Source organism: Megalobrama amblycephala, linkage group LG3 (genome assembly GCF_018812025.1).
Source record: "Megalobrama amblycephala isolate DHTTF-2021 linkage group LG3, ASM1881202v1, whole genome shotgun sequence".
In the NCBI taxonomy this organism is placed as follows: domain Eukaryota; kingdom Metazoa; phylum Chordata; class Actinopteri; order Cypriniformes; family Xenocyprididae; genus Megalobrama; species Megalobrama amblycephala.
The window spans coordinates 47,373,333-47,388,376 of record NC_063046.1 but is presented as its reverse complement, the minus strand read 5'-3'; the positions used below and the strand labels follow the sequence as shown (position 1 = coordinate 47,388,376).

The 15,044-nt window shown below is 36.8% G+C and overlaps 2 long non-coding RNA genes across 3 annotated transcripts; one reads left to right on the top strand and one right to left on the bottom strand.

Moving 5' to 3' along the window:
- Window positions 1–5,540: 5,540 nt before the first annotated feature.
- On the bottom strand, window positions 5,541–10,966 carry LOC125265502. 2 transcript variants are annotated; one of them, XR_007184268.1, is made up of 3 exons: window positions 10,475–10,966; window positions 6,811–6,915; window positions 5,541–6,644 (listed from the first exon to the last, which is right to left on the bottom strand). It is a non-coding gene; the product is annotated as an uncharacterized LOC125265502 (long non-coding RNA). The 2 variants fall into 2 exon arrangements; XR_007184267.1 differs by lacking the exon at window positions 10,475–10,966 and adding an exon at window positions 6,996–7,056.
- Window positions 10,967–11,970: 1,004 nt separating this feature from the next.
- Window positions 11,971–14,283, top strand: LOC125264178. The gene is made up of 3 exons (XR_007184009.1): window positions 11,971–12,029; window positions 13,388–13,477; window positions 13,625–14,283. It is a non-coding gene; the product is annotated as an uncharacterized LOC125264178 (long non-coding RNA).
- Window positions 14,284–15,044: the final 761 nt, after the last annotated feature.

Here is a 15,044-nt window from a genome sequence, read left to right as displayed (position 1 = left end):
ACTGTACTGTAGTATGCTACAAGTCAAATATTCTCTGTTTGCTATGTATATTGTGCTCTGTACTAGTGTATGTTTGTAGAAATAAAACAATCATCAAATTAATAATATACTCATATAGTAAAGTACTCATATCCACCTTTCCCTAACTCTTTATTATTAAATATGTTTACAATTTACTACATGAGCAATATAAGAAAGCACACATTTCAGTAACACAACACTGATGTTCTTCATCATTCATTCATTTTTTTTTTTTTTTTTTTTTGCCATATAATAACACGCTCAAACTGTTTACTTACTGCAAGCAAATCAACAAAACTAACAAAATACAAAGCCCTATTTGAGGAAACTTTGCAAAGATCTACATTTGTATTAAACATACAGGTCCCTGCATTTTTTATGGTTAATCTTTTCTAGTGAATGGCAATTTCTTTTTCTTGGACAGATAGAGAATGGACTGTATTACACTGCTTGGTCGCATTATCCATAAAGTGATGCCCAGTAGCAGGCAAAAAAAAGTATAATCTGTCAATTTTTTCTTCATAATTAACAGGGATAAATCCAGGCCATATGGAACAGATATGCAAACCAGAATGCCAGTGATAATTACAAATGCCCTCTTTTTCTGGTGGTGCATCCCTTCTTTCTGTGTTTCACCAGGACTTGGTCTCAGCAGGATTTTGAGCACACCTAGACTACAAGCAGTGATCACCAAGATGCTGATTGTGAGGGACAATATGTAGACTTCAAGTATTGGTTGTGGAGAGATAGAAACAGCCAGTACTCCGTAAGCTACAGTCAGCATCCAGACCAGTCCTGCACCAAAATATCTGTGCTTCACAAAGGCTGGGTTGCGGTACATTGCTGGATGAGCAACGGCCATGTAGCGTTCAACACAAATCAAAGAATTCATAATGGGACGTCCAACCAGGTAGCTTCCAGAAAAGAACATATCAAGGAATATTGCGTATTGATAATTAAAGGCAAAAGCAAACATAGATGCGGAATAAAGTATTATCACCAAAAACTCTAGTGCAGATAGGTTCATTGTAAAGATTTCTGAGGCTGGCAGACGCCCCCTTATTCTAAGGTTACTTATGCCCAGCCAGAGGACCCAGATTTGGATGGGCAGGAAGACAATGAAGTCCAGTGCTATTAGAGAAATTTGAAGTGAATATTCTGTGCAAGCCAACCCAAAAGAAGAAGTTTGGTTCTTGAAGACAGTGCTGTTCATGTTTCTCTTCAAGTTAAACAAGAGTACCTAAAGGATATCAAGAACAAGAACAAATAATGGAATAGTAGCAAAGAAAAAAATTCCATTGTAAAAAAACAAAACAAAACAAGATAACACATTCTCTGTGGTGACCAAGAAATGTATTCAGTAAATTACACTGACCTGATGTTGGATAGATCAGAGTGTTTCCAGTGTTGTTCCAGCAGTGTATTCTCTCGTGCTGGTTTCATCATATATGTCACATATTTTTGCATCTGTATCTCTAAGTGTGCATTATGAAAGGAAAATATGCAAATATGGAATGAAAACGAGCATTTTAACAGCATGTGTTCATTTGAGTTTGTGTTCACAGTTTTAAAACCTCAAAATAAGTGCAGAGAACTGATATTGCATGCATTTGACTGTAAATTACATATTTACTGCTCAGGGCTGAGTTTCCCAAAAGCATTGTGAGCTAAGTTGATTGTAGAGACTTATTGGTGGCAATGGTTCAAAATTAAGTGTTATATAATGTTTTTTTTTTTTTTTTTTTTGTGCAAGATTAATGTTAAGTGGGAGATTTAGTAATGGTTAATGTTTTGTTATGCTAATTTGGAGAGTTATCATCATGGTGACAGCGGTGCATGTGACTTGGTTTGAAAGCAAATATGTTAAATGCTTTATATTGCTGTACTCATTCAGCTTCAAGTGCTATACTATGCTATTGTTAACGCTAAGCATTTTTTTGAATTTGCTTGTTAGCTAGATAATTTTACACTAATAAAAATGTTTACATTGAGGGTACATGATAATTTTAAATTAAATATATGAGCGTATTCAAACATTTCAAGTTAAGAACAATTAAAATGGAAGAGTACTACAAAATATGCCAGTTCTGCTTACTTAAACTTTGAATTTCTTCACTTTCTTAACTTGAGTCTTGCCAACTTATTCGGGTTTACAGCGTATGATCCATTTAGGCTTTAAATAAACGCTGTACTAATTAGGTAATAACAATAAGGTTGGCGCATATTGTGTCCATGGACTTTTTTTTAAATCGATTTTGAGTTAACACTGTGAATGTATTAGGTAAAGTGCTTATGGTCACTTTTTTTTTTTTTTTTTGCATTTACATTGATGGTAAAATGTTTGGAATAATTAAGATTTTTTATTGTTTATTAAAGAAGTCTCTTATGCTTACCAAAGCTGCATTTGATGAAAAAGTAATATTGGGAAATAACTGTTTTCTATTTTAATATATTTTAAAATGTAATTTATTCCTGTGATGACAAAGCTGAATTTTCAGTATCATTACTCCAGTCTTCAATGTCACATGATCCTTCAGAAATCATTCTAATATGCTGATTTGGAAAGGACTCAGACTGGTCACCTGAAACACTATTGTACAACTGCTCAAAAGGCTATGGCTCCAACAAAATTTTTCACCATTTTTAACACTTTTTTTTTGCACTCACTTCATTTTAAATTGATTTTGGTCCTTCTTTGTGCAAATACATGTAGTCAGCGGACTTTTTTTCAGATCATTAAAACCCATGCATAATAATTATAATACAAGAATTCAATAAATGTAGAGCATGTAGTACAGCATCACTTTATTATTAACAGAATCATTACAGTAATAAGCAGTCAATTTACATTCACACAACATTAAATTCTCAATATTTTCATGTTTTCAGTAGAATTTTATTGTGCTTCATTTGTTAAATGTGCTTTGTTGTTCACTTGATCTACTTGCATTAAATGCATTTAATTCTTATACAATTAATTAAAGAAATTCCTCTCAATTGATTTGTTTTTTAACCATTTTTAACAATACTTGTAAAGCAATCTTGAAAGGAAAATGATAAGGAGAGATGATGGTTACAAAAATCAATGCAGAATTGACCTTGAATGTCTGAGAGCCACTTCTCTGCATGGCTGCGCTATTTATGAGGAAGTGGCTCCAAAATTTTGTGCTGTTTTAATAAGAAACTTTTTGATGCATGAAAACATACCATGCTTAGACAGATGGAGAAAAGGCTGTATAATACTACCTTGTTGCATTAACCACATATTGATGCCCACCAGCACACAAAACGCATCATTAGGAATTTTATTCTTAATGGTGACAATGAATATATCTAGGCCATATGGAACAGATATGCAAACTAGAATGCCGGTGATAATTACAAATGCCCTCTTTTTCTGGTGGTGCATCCCTTCTTTCTGTGTTTCACCAGGACTTGGTCTCAGCAGGATTTTGAGCACTCCTAGACTACAAGTAGTGATCACCAAGATGCTGATTGTGAGGGACAATATGTAGAATTCAAGTGAGTGTTGTGTATGGAAACAGCACTAGTACTCCGTAAGATACAATCAGCAGCCAGACCAGTCCAGCACCGAAATATCTGTGCTTCACAAAGGCTGGGTTGCGGTACATCGCTGGAAGAGCAACGGCCATGTAGCGCTCAACACAAATCAAGCTGTTCGTGAGGGGACGTCCAACCAGGTAGCTTCCAGAGAAGAACGTAGCAAACAGAATGGCTTCTTGATAGTTAAAAGTAAAAGCAACCAGACCTAAAAAATAAAGCATGGACACAAAAACTTCTAGTGCAGATAGGTTCATTGTAAAGATTTCTGAGGCTGCCAGACGTCCCCTTATTCTAACGTTACATGTGCCCAGCCAGAGGACCCAGATTTGAATGGGCAGGAAGACAATGAAATTGAGTGCTATTACAGAAATTCCAACCAAATACGCTGGGAAAGAGTCTGTGCATGTGACCGCAAAAGAAGATGTTTGGTTCTTAGAGACAGTGTTGTTCATTTTTCTCTTCGAGATGTGTGTGTCTAAAGAATGTGAAGAACAACAAATAATACAATAAAAACACATTTGAAAACTAAAAACAAGAAAACACTGTGGTGACAATGAACAATACAGAAATATAAACAATGAATTACACTGACTTGATGTTAATCGGACAGATAGCCATCTGAGTGCTTTTCATTCCTGGAGCTCCTCTCACTTTAGTTTCATCCCACAGTACATATGTTTGCATTTATATGAATTATGAAAGCAAAATATGCAAATATGGAATGAAAAGCAGCATTTTAACAGCATGTGTTCATTTGAGTTTGTGTTCACAGTTTTAAAACCTCAAAATAAAAAGTGAAGAGAAATGGTATTGCAACCTTTTAAATGTCATATTTAAAGGGTTAGCTCGTCCAAAAATGAAATACTGTCATTTATTAGTACTCACCCTCATGTCGTTTCATCTTCAGAACACAAATTAAGATATTTTTCATAAAATCCTATGGCTCAGTGAGGCCTGCATTGCCAGCAAGATAATTAACACTTTCAGATACCCAAAAGGTACTAAAGACATATTTAAAACAGTTCAGTGACTACAGTGGTTCAACCTTAATGTTATGAAGTGACAAGAATACTTTTTGTGCACCAAAAAAACAAAATAATGACTTTATTCAACAATATCTAGTGATGGGAGATTTTAAAACACTGCTTCATGAAACCTCGAAGCTTTACGAATCTTTTGTTTCGAATCAATGGTTCGGAGCATGTATCAAACTGCCAAAGTCACGCCCCATAGTGGTGAACCACTGAAATTTCGAAATACTTATGACATAACAAAGCCTTGTTTACTGAAATCACGTGACGTTGGCAGTTTATTTGCTCCAAACCACTGATTCGTAAAACATTGGTGGTGGTCTCCTGCTCCATCAGCTGCGCCTTGGTGGTCTCCTGCTCCGTCAGTTCTGCTGAGGTGGTCTCCTGCTCCATTAGCTTCACCGTGGCAGTCTCCTGCTCTGCCGGCTCCACCCTGGCCCCCCACTCTGCCTCCCTTCTCTTGCTCTCACTCATTACACTGTGAAGGGATGGGGCCTAACATAAAGTTAGAGATCTTGTTTCATCACGAAGGGCTTTATTTTGTGATAAATTGTGCTCCTTGCTTCTGCAACCACCTGTTCAGACTGACAAAGATTAATAAAAGTCTGTTTGTTTTTCTTGTGCATACTACAAAAACAAAACAGATTTAAGTTAGATCTGTTAGGTCAATAATTAGATTTTGTTCTGCCTGTATGTGAACATAGCCCAATATACTTTTTCATCTCTTTAATTTTAAAGATCATTATGCATTAGCAGTATAATCAAAGATTTGATGTACATTCACATTAGCATTCTCAACATTTTTCATAACATCACACAGTAGAACTTATAGTTCTTTATTGGATACATATACTTTGTTCAGATTATCTTGAATTAAATGCAAACATTTATAAATACCAAGAAAAACAACCAACCTATTTCAGGACTAATTTCACATCACACAGAGCATTAGCAAAGGCCACTGGAGACCACAAGAAAAGTATCCCATTTTGTTACCATGTTTGTTACCATTTTATCAGCTTTTAATGCATTTCAAGATTTTTTAACAAAAGAAGCAGATAGAAAATTGTAAGGAGAGCTGATGGTTACACAACACAACCCAGAATTGAGCTTACGTCTTACATCTGAGAGCCATGTGATATCCACGAAGCGACAGCTCCAACCATTTTCGTTGTTTTAATGAGAAACTTTTTGCTGCATGAAAACTTGCCAAGCTTGGACAGATAGAGAAAAGGCTGTATTAAACTACATTCTTGAATTAACCACATATTGATGCCCACCACCAAACAGAAATTATCATAAGATATATACTTCTTCATACTGAAAGCAAACAAATCCAGGACCATATGGAACAGATATGCAAACTAGAATGCCAGTGATAATTACAAATGCCCTCTTTTTCTGGTGGTGCATCCTTTCCTTTTGTGCTTCAACAGGACTTGGTCTCAACAGGAACTTGAGCACACCTAGACTACAAGCGGTGATCACTAACAGGCTAATTGTGAGGGAGACAAGGTAGGCTGCAATCGGGGGTTCTGGAAAGGTGAACACAGCAAATCCTCCATAAGACAAAGTCAGCATCCAGACCAGTCCAGCAACAATATATCTGTGCTTCACAAAGCCTGGGTTGCGGTACATCACTGGATGGCCCACGGCTATGTAGCGCTCAACACAAATCAAGCTATTCGAAAAGGGACGTCCAACCATGTAGCTTCCAGAAAAGAACATAAAAATAAGCATCGTGTGTTGATAGTTAAGAGCAAAAGCAAACAGTGTAAACACAAAAAGTATGACAGTCAAAAGTTCTAATACAGACAGGCTGACTGTAAAGATATCTGAGGTTGCCAGACTTCCACCTTTTCTAATGTCACTTGTGCCCAGCCAGAGGACCCGGGTGTGAACAGGCAGGATGATAAAAATCTGGAATGCTGTGACAGTTAATCCAATGAAATTCCCTGGGTAAGAGTCTGAGCATGTAAATACAAGAGGATATGTTTGGTTCATGGAGGCCGTGGTGTTCATCTTGCTCTTCAGTCGAAACAAGTGCAAGAATATAAAGAACACAAAGAAGATCTGTCAAATGTTGCAATTAAGATTCATTTAAAAAAATGTATAAACAGAAGAAAGTACAGACTTTAGCAAAAACATAAACTGTTAGCAATAGTGACACAGAGATATTAGTTTGTATACTGACCTGGTACTGGACAGATAACTGTTAGAGTGGATCCATCGTGCTGTGTAGTTTATCTCACCTGGGTGTGCATCATTTATATCAGCTGTGTGTCTGGATGAATTATATCTGGAAAATATGCAAATAGAAATCAGACCTTTAAAGGGTTAGTGCACCTAAAAATGAAAATTATGTCATTAATTACTCACCCTCATAGCTTAGTAACGCTTGCATCGCCAGCAATAACACTCCCTTTTCAATGCCCAGAAAGCTACTAAAAACATATTTAAAACAGTTTAAAGCGACGAGAATACTTTTTTACGGCAAAAATAAAAGAATAGCGACTAATTCCAAAATATCTAGTGATGGGCGGTTTCAAATATATTTTGTGACAGGTTCTATAATGAGTATTCTGCCTTTTTTTTGTATTATTTCATTAATTATTTTGTTAGAATTATTATTTGTCTACCTTTTGAGAACTTATTTTAACTGTCCATTTTTACATAAAATTTAATGAAATAGCTTTTGTATACAATACTTAGCAATTGTACTCAGCATTGTTTATCACATAAGTAATTAGGAAAAATAATATTTTACTGTAGCTATAATCAGACTATAATGGCTATGATAAGTATAGATTTAAGATATTTAAGATTTATGCAGATGTTTAAGATGTATACATTTTTGCACCCTGAGATTCCAGATTTTCAAATAGCTGTATCCCGGCCAAATATATCCTATCCTAACAAACCATATCAATGGAAAGCATATTTATTCAGCTTTCAGATGATGTATAAATCTCAATTTAAAAAAATTGCTCCTTATGACTGGTTTTATGGTCCAGGATCACACATATGTATGTACAAAACAAGTACATTTGGACATCAGATCTCAGTGGGGAAAAATATCATGCATATCATCTATACTGATCTGGACTGGGTAGTGTGTTAGAAATGAAAGGATGCCACATTGTTTGAAGGAAATGAAAATGATCAACCTACAGAGGACTGAATTCAAAGACACCCTGAAAATCAAAGTGAAAAAATTATGCAGCAGGCTAGTCCATTTTGCTTAAATTTCATTGCAGTAACTCAAAATGGTACTCAGTAGTTTGTATGGCCTCCACGTGCTTGTATGCATGCTGACAATGTCTCCTAGTGAGACGACGGATGGTGTCCTGGGGTATTTCCTCCCAGATCTGGACCAGGGCATCACTGAGCTTCTGGACAGTCTGAGGTGCAACCTGGCAGAACATAATGTCCCAGAGGTGTTCTATTGGATTTACTTCAAGCGAGCGTGGGGGCCATTCAATGGTATCAATTCCTTCATCCTCCAGGAACTGCCTGCATACTCTCACCACATGAGGCCAGGCATTGTCGTGCACCAGGAGGAACCCAGGACCCACTGCACCAGCGTAGGGTCTGACAATGGGTCCACGGATTTCATCCCGATACCTAATGGCAGTCAGGGTGCCATTGTCTAGCCTGTAGAGGTCTGTGCGTCCCTCCATGGATATGTCTCCCCAGACCATCTCTGACCCACCACCAAACCGGTCATGCTGAAAGATGTTACAGGCAGCATAACGTTCTCCACGGCTTCTCCAGACCCTTTCACGTCTGTCACATGTGCTCAGGGTGAACCTGCTCTCATCTGTGAAAAGTACAGGGCGCCAGTGGCGGACCTGCCAATTCTGGTGTTCAGTGGCAAATGCCAATCGAGCTCCACGGTGCCGGACTGTGAGCACAGGGCTCACTAGAGGACGTCCTGGAGGAGTTGGACTGCCTGTGCAACCTCTGTAGGGTCCAGATATCGCCTCATGCTACCAGTAGTGACACTGACCCTAGCCAAATGCAAAACTAGTGAAAAACAGTCAGAAAAGATGAGTAGGGAAAAAAATGTCAGTGGCCTCCACCTGTAAAACCATTCCTGTTTTGGGGGTCGTCTCATTGTTGCCCATCTAGCGCACCTGTTGTTAATTTTATCAACACCAAAGCTGCTGAAACTGATTAACAACCCCCTCTGCTACTTAATTGACCAGATTAATATCCCAGAAATTTAACTGACTTGATGCTATTCTCAGATTAAAAAATGTTCCTTTAATTTTGAGCAGTATTTATATATATATATATATATATATATATATATATATATATATATATATAGTGTGTGAAATGTAATCCAAATGTAGGCTACTTGTTTTGTGTGTAGACAGCCACCACTAGTCACTTGGCGGGTTGAATATAATTTCAGCCTAATCAAAGGTAGCCAAGCTTGTTGTAGCACAAAATTACAATTCAATCACAATTCGTTATCGATGAACGTGCAGTTAGTGAAGGTGGGATAGGCGGGATCAGTTCTCCTTGAGCCTAAATAGAGTACCCCAGGGATGACGTGTTTTTGTAGGCCAACCCGGAAGTTAGCGGCGCACGGGTTCCCATGGTTGAAAGCCTATGCATTTTTCCCATAGACTTTTGGAAAATCGCAGAAAATAAGCTCTGTGTTTAACAAAGGGTTATGACACTCACACGTTTTGTCTATCAAGATAATCTTTACAAGTTAACACAACATTTATAGATTTTGAAGCCTAAATAAAGTCGTCAGATATAAAAGGCTAACAGTAGGCTATAAACGGACTACAGCACACCATGGTCGCGGATCACCATTGTCACCACCACCAAGCTTCCTCAAACTTCATTTAGAAAACTACTTTATTTATAAACATGCTCGCTGATTATGATCTGCGCTGTATATGAATACTTATCCACTTTTTCATGAGAAATGCTGTCCAAATGTCCCGTTTTTAATGATGACGTCTAAAGTCCCCGCCAAAGGAAGTAGTCCCTTTTAGCAATTTGTTAGCAACCGCCGATTTTAAGACAAAGTAAAAGTTTAAAAAATCACAAGTGGGTTATAACTGGTGTGTTTTATGTCATAGAGCAAAACGTGAAAGTATTTAGAGGCGTTGTTAACCACAGACCTTATTTCAGGCGATTTAACAAAAACCCATTCAAAAAACCCATAAGTTGCATCCCAAATGACGCACTATACACTATGCACTTGTACACTATGTACTTGTGCACTATGTACTCATCCATGTAGTGCGTGAAGTGTATAGGCCTATTTACTGTTTGTAAACATTCGGGATGCGCGCGCATCGTGGTTGCAGAAAACCCGGGAGTGATAACCAGTACGACGAGAGTTACGACGAAGCGGTTCAAAGTAGTTAAGATTTAGAAACATTATAGAATATTTTGATTTGTTATTTTTTTAAAATGTTGTCGGCATATCACAGCAGCTTCACCCAGCGATAAGCACTGTTATTTCAAAAAAAATTAACATTACCGAGTGGGATACAGCTTACGGATCCGTTTGCCATAGCAGACATCCCAACCTGCAAAAAGTCATTTCAGGGAGGTACCCCCCCCCCCCCCCCCCCCAAAAAAAAAAAAAAAAAAAAAAAAAAAAAGAGGAAGGAGCTATAAGCTATAGGCATATGCAATTATTCGTTAATTATGTTTAAATATGTAGATTACTTTTACTATTTATATAAGCTGCTTATACTATTTATGTAAACTGCTTTTATTTATTTTCCATTGCAACTTTAAACAGGTCTAAGGAGTTTTGTTTTCATGTAGCCTTGGCAACTAGCCTGAATAATATGCACATGAAATGAAACTTGTCAACTCACCTCACTGATAATTGATTGGTTGATTTGCCGAAAAAGGCCATTCGGGATGCTCTCTGTCTTACATGCGCTTCGCACACACGCACACACACACACACACACACACACACACGCAAGGTCTCTCTCTCGCTCCCTCTCCCTCTCTGCCGTGCGCGCGCTGGTTTGAAACACAGTCTCTATGCACGCTCTTGCTCGCTCGCTCTAGATTCCGGGAGATTTTAACTAATTTGCGGGCATCAGGGAGCCGCTATCAATATGCGGGAGACTCCCGGAACTTCCGGGAGACTTGGGATGTCTGCCATAGCACCTTGTCAGTGGTTAAATGATGAAACGAAATGGCCAAGCATCCAGTGGCCAGAGATGTATATTTACCTGATTGACACCTCAAGTGTATAGCCTATACTCAGGAGAAGCTAAAAGCGTATAAGTCTCTTGACGCGTACAACTTTGTTTTGTTTTGTTTGTCATGAATTAAAAGAATAAAAAGTTAATTTCGAGTTTATATCTCACAATTCTGACTTTTATTTCTCGCAAATCTGAGTTTATATCTCACATTTCTTACAAAGAAAAACAATTGTGAGATATACTCGTTATTCTGTCTTTTCTGAATTGCAATTTATCCCGCAATTCTGACTTTTTTCCCCTCAGAATTGTGAAATAAACTCACAATTGCGAGGAATAAAGTCCGAACTGGGAGTAATAAACACGCAAATGCAAGAAAAAAGTCAGAATTGTGAAATTAAAATTGTATAGACTGTTTAAAAGTTATCTATGTGAAATGTTATAGGTTTAAATATTATTTCAATGCTGTAACTGCTATGTATGTATGTCCTCTGAACTGCATATGTGAATATTATGTAGACTTACTGTTTACATCAAATTCCTGCTTTAATAGTAGACTAATCCTTGCAGGTGTCATCAGTCCAGTCTGTGAAACGTCTCCGTTTAGCTTCAAAGGACGTTTTCAACGATGGTTTTCTTTAAAAATTAAGACTATATTTTTTGATTTCCGATTCCAACATCCAGAGGCACAACAAAACATTTTTCTCTTATTCTCTTATTTTCCTCCAATTGCTACCGCTATTTTTCTGCAACCACTATGCGCGCGCAGCTGCAAGTGACGTCATTGTGACGTCTGCTCCAAAGTGGTCTATAAGGTTATTTTGTCATTTAACAACGGAGTCGATCCTCCCTTCCCCTCCGCTACGTAATTAAAGCTGCGACAGTTGAGTGCACGAAGTGTCCAACATTCCACACTTCGTTTTTTCCGTTAATTTAGTGCATCATCCGGGTATTTAAAGTGCACTTTTTCTTTTTGGAATTTTCAGTGTGAACGAGAATAGTGCACAAGTACGCGAATTGGGACGCACCTATAGACTTTACGGCGTTGGAACCGGAAGTCCTAAAATGCTAACTCGCTTCCGGGTTTTGCCTACAAAAATGCGTCATCCCTGAGGCACTCTATAGTCAAATATACACGCACACAGATGTCAAAATGTTCATCGTGTGGAGTATCTCGCGTGGATACAGTCGGTTATGGCTCAAGTGACGTAAACAGGTGGGTAAAAACTGGATATGTGTCAGTATATTATGTCCATGCATTCAGTAGCCCAATTAAATACCTGTCTGTCATTAATGTTAATCAAACAGTTAAATAAATGTATATATGTTAAATAAAGCTTCTGCACCGTAGGTTCTGCACCTGAAAAAAATCGTTTATTTAGTTTACTATTGTACTGGTAATTTGCTTTTTTTTTCTTTTCTTTTTTCCATTTTGTATAGTCTAACAAAAATAACTTTATAAAAAATAAAATTATAAAATTTCTCATATTATGGTCATATTGCCCACCCATACATACCAGCTGATATACCATGTAGTTTTGATAAGGGTGGTGAATCTGCATCTGAAAGATTGAAAGCGTTTTAAATCAAGCTAAATCAAGTAAAATGACTCAAAATCAGGTAATTTTAGCATGCCAAAGTCAACTTTAATCATATAATATGTAATTTCCCAATCAGCAAAATTGTGGCCATATATATATATATATATATATATATATATATATATATATATATATATATATATATATATATATATATGGGTAACACACAAAACAAGTACATTTGGATTACATTTTACATTTACTGATTTACAGTAGCAAACACTTTTATCCAAATCAACTTACAAATGAGCAATACAACGAATGCAAAGTTGTTTAGAGGGAAACAAGTTATAATAGAGACTGAGGAATGAAAGAAATAGTACAATGTAGAAAAAAAAGTAGTTTTAGTATAAAAGTTTTATATGTTTTAGTAGTAAAAAACCATCAGAATTCATTTAACTGCTCATGGAAAGTGAGACATTTTGAGACATTATGATATCTAATGTAAACATATTTATACATTAAGCACATGATGCATTCAGTATAAACAACATTCATCTCTAAATAAATATGTTAAAGGTTAATGGCTTTTGATGCATGGCAACTTGCCTATTTTTGACAGATAAAGGTAAGGCTGAACTGCAGTATTCGGCAGAAGAGTGCACCAACTTAAGCCTAGAATCGAACAATAAGTGTGATATGGAAGTTGATCCCTCAGTACAATAACACATGAGACTGTCCCATAGCCAAACACCAGCGTGATCAAGATGACTGTGATGGCTACAAAAGCCTTTCTCTTCAGTTGATATGCTGCTTCTTTCTCATTTCCTTCCCCAGGCTTGGGCCTTTTTAAAACCCATAAAATCATGACAGAGCAAGATGTACACACAACTAACATTACTATAAACACGCCTACATAAAATGTTGGTATTCTAGGGTACGAGCCCATAACAAACCATCCATGTATTAGGATTATCAGCCAAACCAGCCCAACAAATGACATTTTAATCCTAGAGGCATTCATGTATTTTAGGTAGACCAGCGGATGGACCACAGCCAGGTAGCGCTCCACACAGAAAACGGTTTGAAAGAGTGGTCGACCCACAATTAACGTACAACACAGGTAAACAGAGATAAGTATAATAACTTTCTTATTAATGATTACACTGAACAGAAAAATAATGATGGAGGTGTTGCCAATGACCTCAGCAACAGACTGATTAAAAATGATGAAATCTGAGGACAAAACACCAACATTTCTCCTTGCCAGCCACAGAATCCAGCAGTTCACAGGCAGAATGAAAACGACATTCAGAAATGAGGAGAAACCAATGAGAATCATTCCTGGAAAGAAGTCTGCGCATTCAAAAAATGGATCACCAGAAGAGTGGTTTGCAAACTGAGAGGTGCCATTGGATAGAAAGTCATTGGTGTTGTTGACTGCCATATTTTCCTTTCTTTTCTGTATGGAACAACGGTAAAATACTGTAGTTTGTTGCAACAGAAAGCACAAGACAAGAAAGGTGAACATGAGTTTTAGGTACATTGTGCACTGATATATGGTAACACTGTAGTAAATGATGCGTTTATACCAAATAACTACATCAAATATATTTTATTTATTATAAAGTATACTTCTCCAAAACTTCCCAACGTTATTGAACACATTTGATTTTTCAAAGGGAAAAGAAATTGACTATCATATACTCACACATGAAGAGTTGCACACATATCCATGAAGCCTGTGTTGTGAGGATTTTGCATGTATACCATGTATTTTAACAAGATAGCACCTCCCTTTGTCAACAGAGAGATTCAATTGAGATGACTACAGTATGCAGATAGGAGTGAGTATATTTATAAATATATACACAAGCAGATGCTGTTATCACAAATTCCAGCAACATTTATTTTGTAACTTAAGGCAGGTCAGAGACATTTAACCAATAAATGAAAATATATATTTTTTATTATTATTATTATTATTATACAAACAAATTCTGTTGCCAATAAAAGTGTTTCATAATGTCTAAACAGCTTTGAAATTGAATGCACCAAGAATAAAGCAGCACATTATGCTTCAGTAAACTTCCTTAAAAACAGGAGAAAAAAGAAAAGAAAAAAAAAAAACGAAAACTAAACTCTAAATATCAGGCATCATAATGCATGGTATAAAGGTGAGAAGTACTATGTTAACCATATAATATCTAGACACACTAGCTTTATACTATTTATGTAAGCAATAAGGTACAAGAGGCTGTGCTGTATCGTGAATAAGTCTGCGTGCAACCCCTTTAGCCGTGACTTATTCACGATACAGCACTAGCCTCGAGTACCTTATTGGTTTTATAAAACTGTTACCACACAATACAAATATTAAAGCCAAAAGTAGGTATCAATGAACTTCATGAAGTAAATTTTCACTAAAGCCTTCCTTCCACTGGAAAAAATAGTCCCTGACTGTGAACAGCAACAGAAGTTACATTATTACACCATTAGATGGCGACAAAGACTGTCTTTATGAGTGTGTCAGTCAGTAGCGAAGACTTTTACATTGAAAAGACTGAATTGTTTTGAAAACGGAACAAAACGCAACTCATAAATGCTTTGATTAGCGCTGTCAGTCACGGAAAACCCCTTAACTGTTAAAAGGACAAGATAATACATCGGACATTTAAACAGATTTTTAT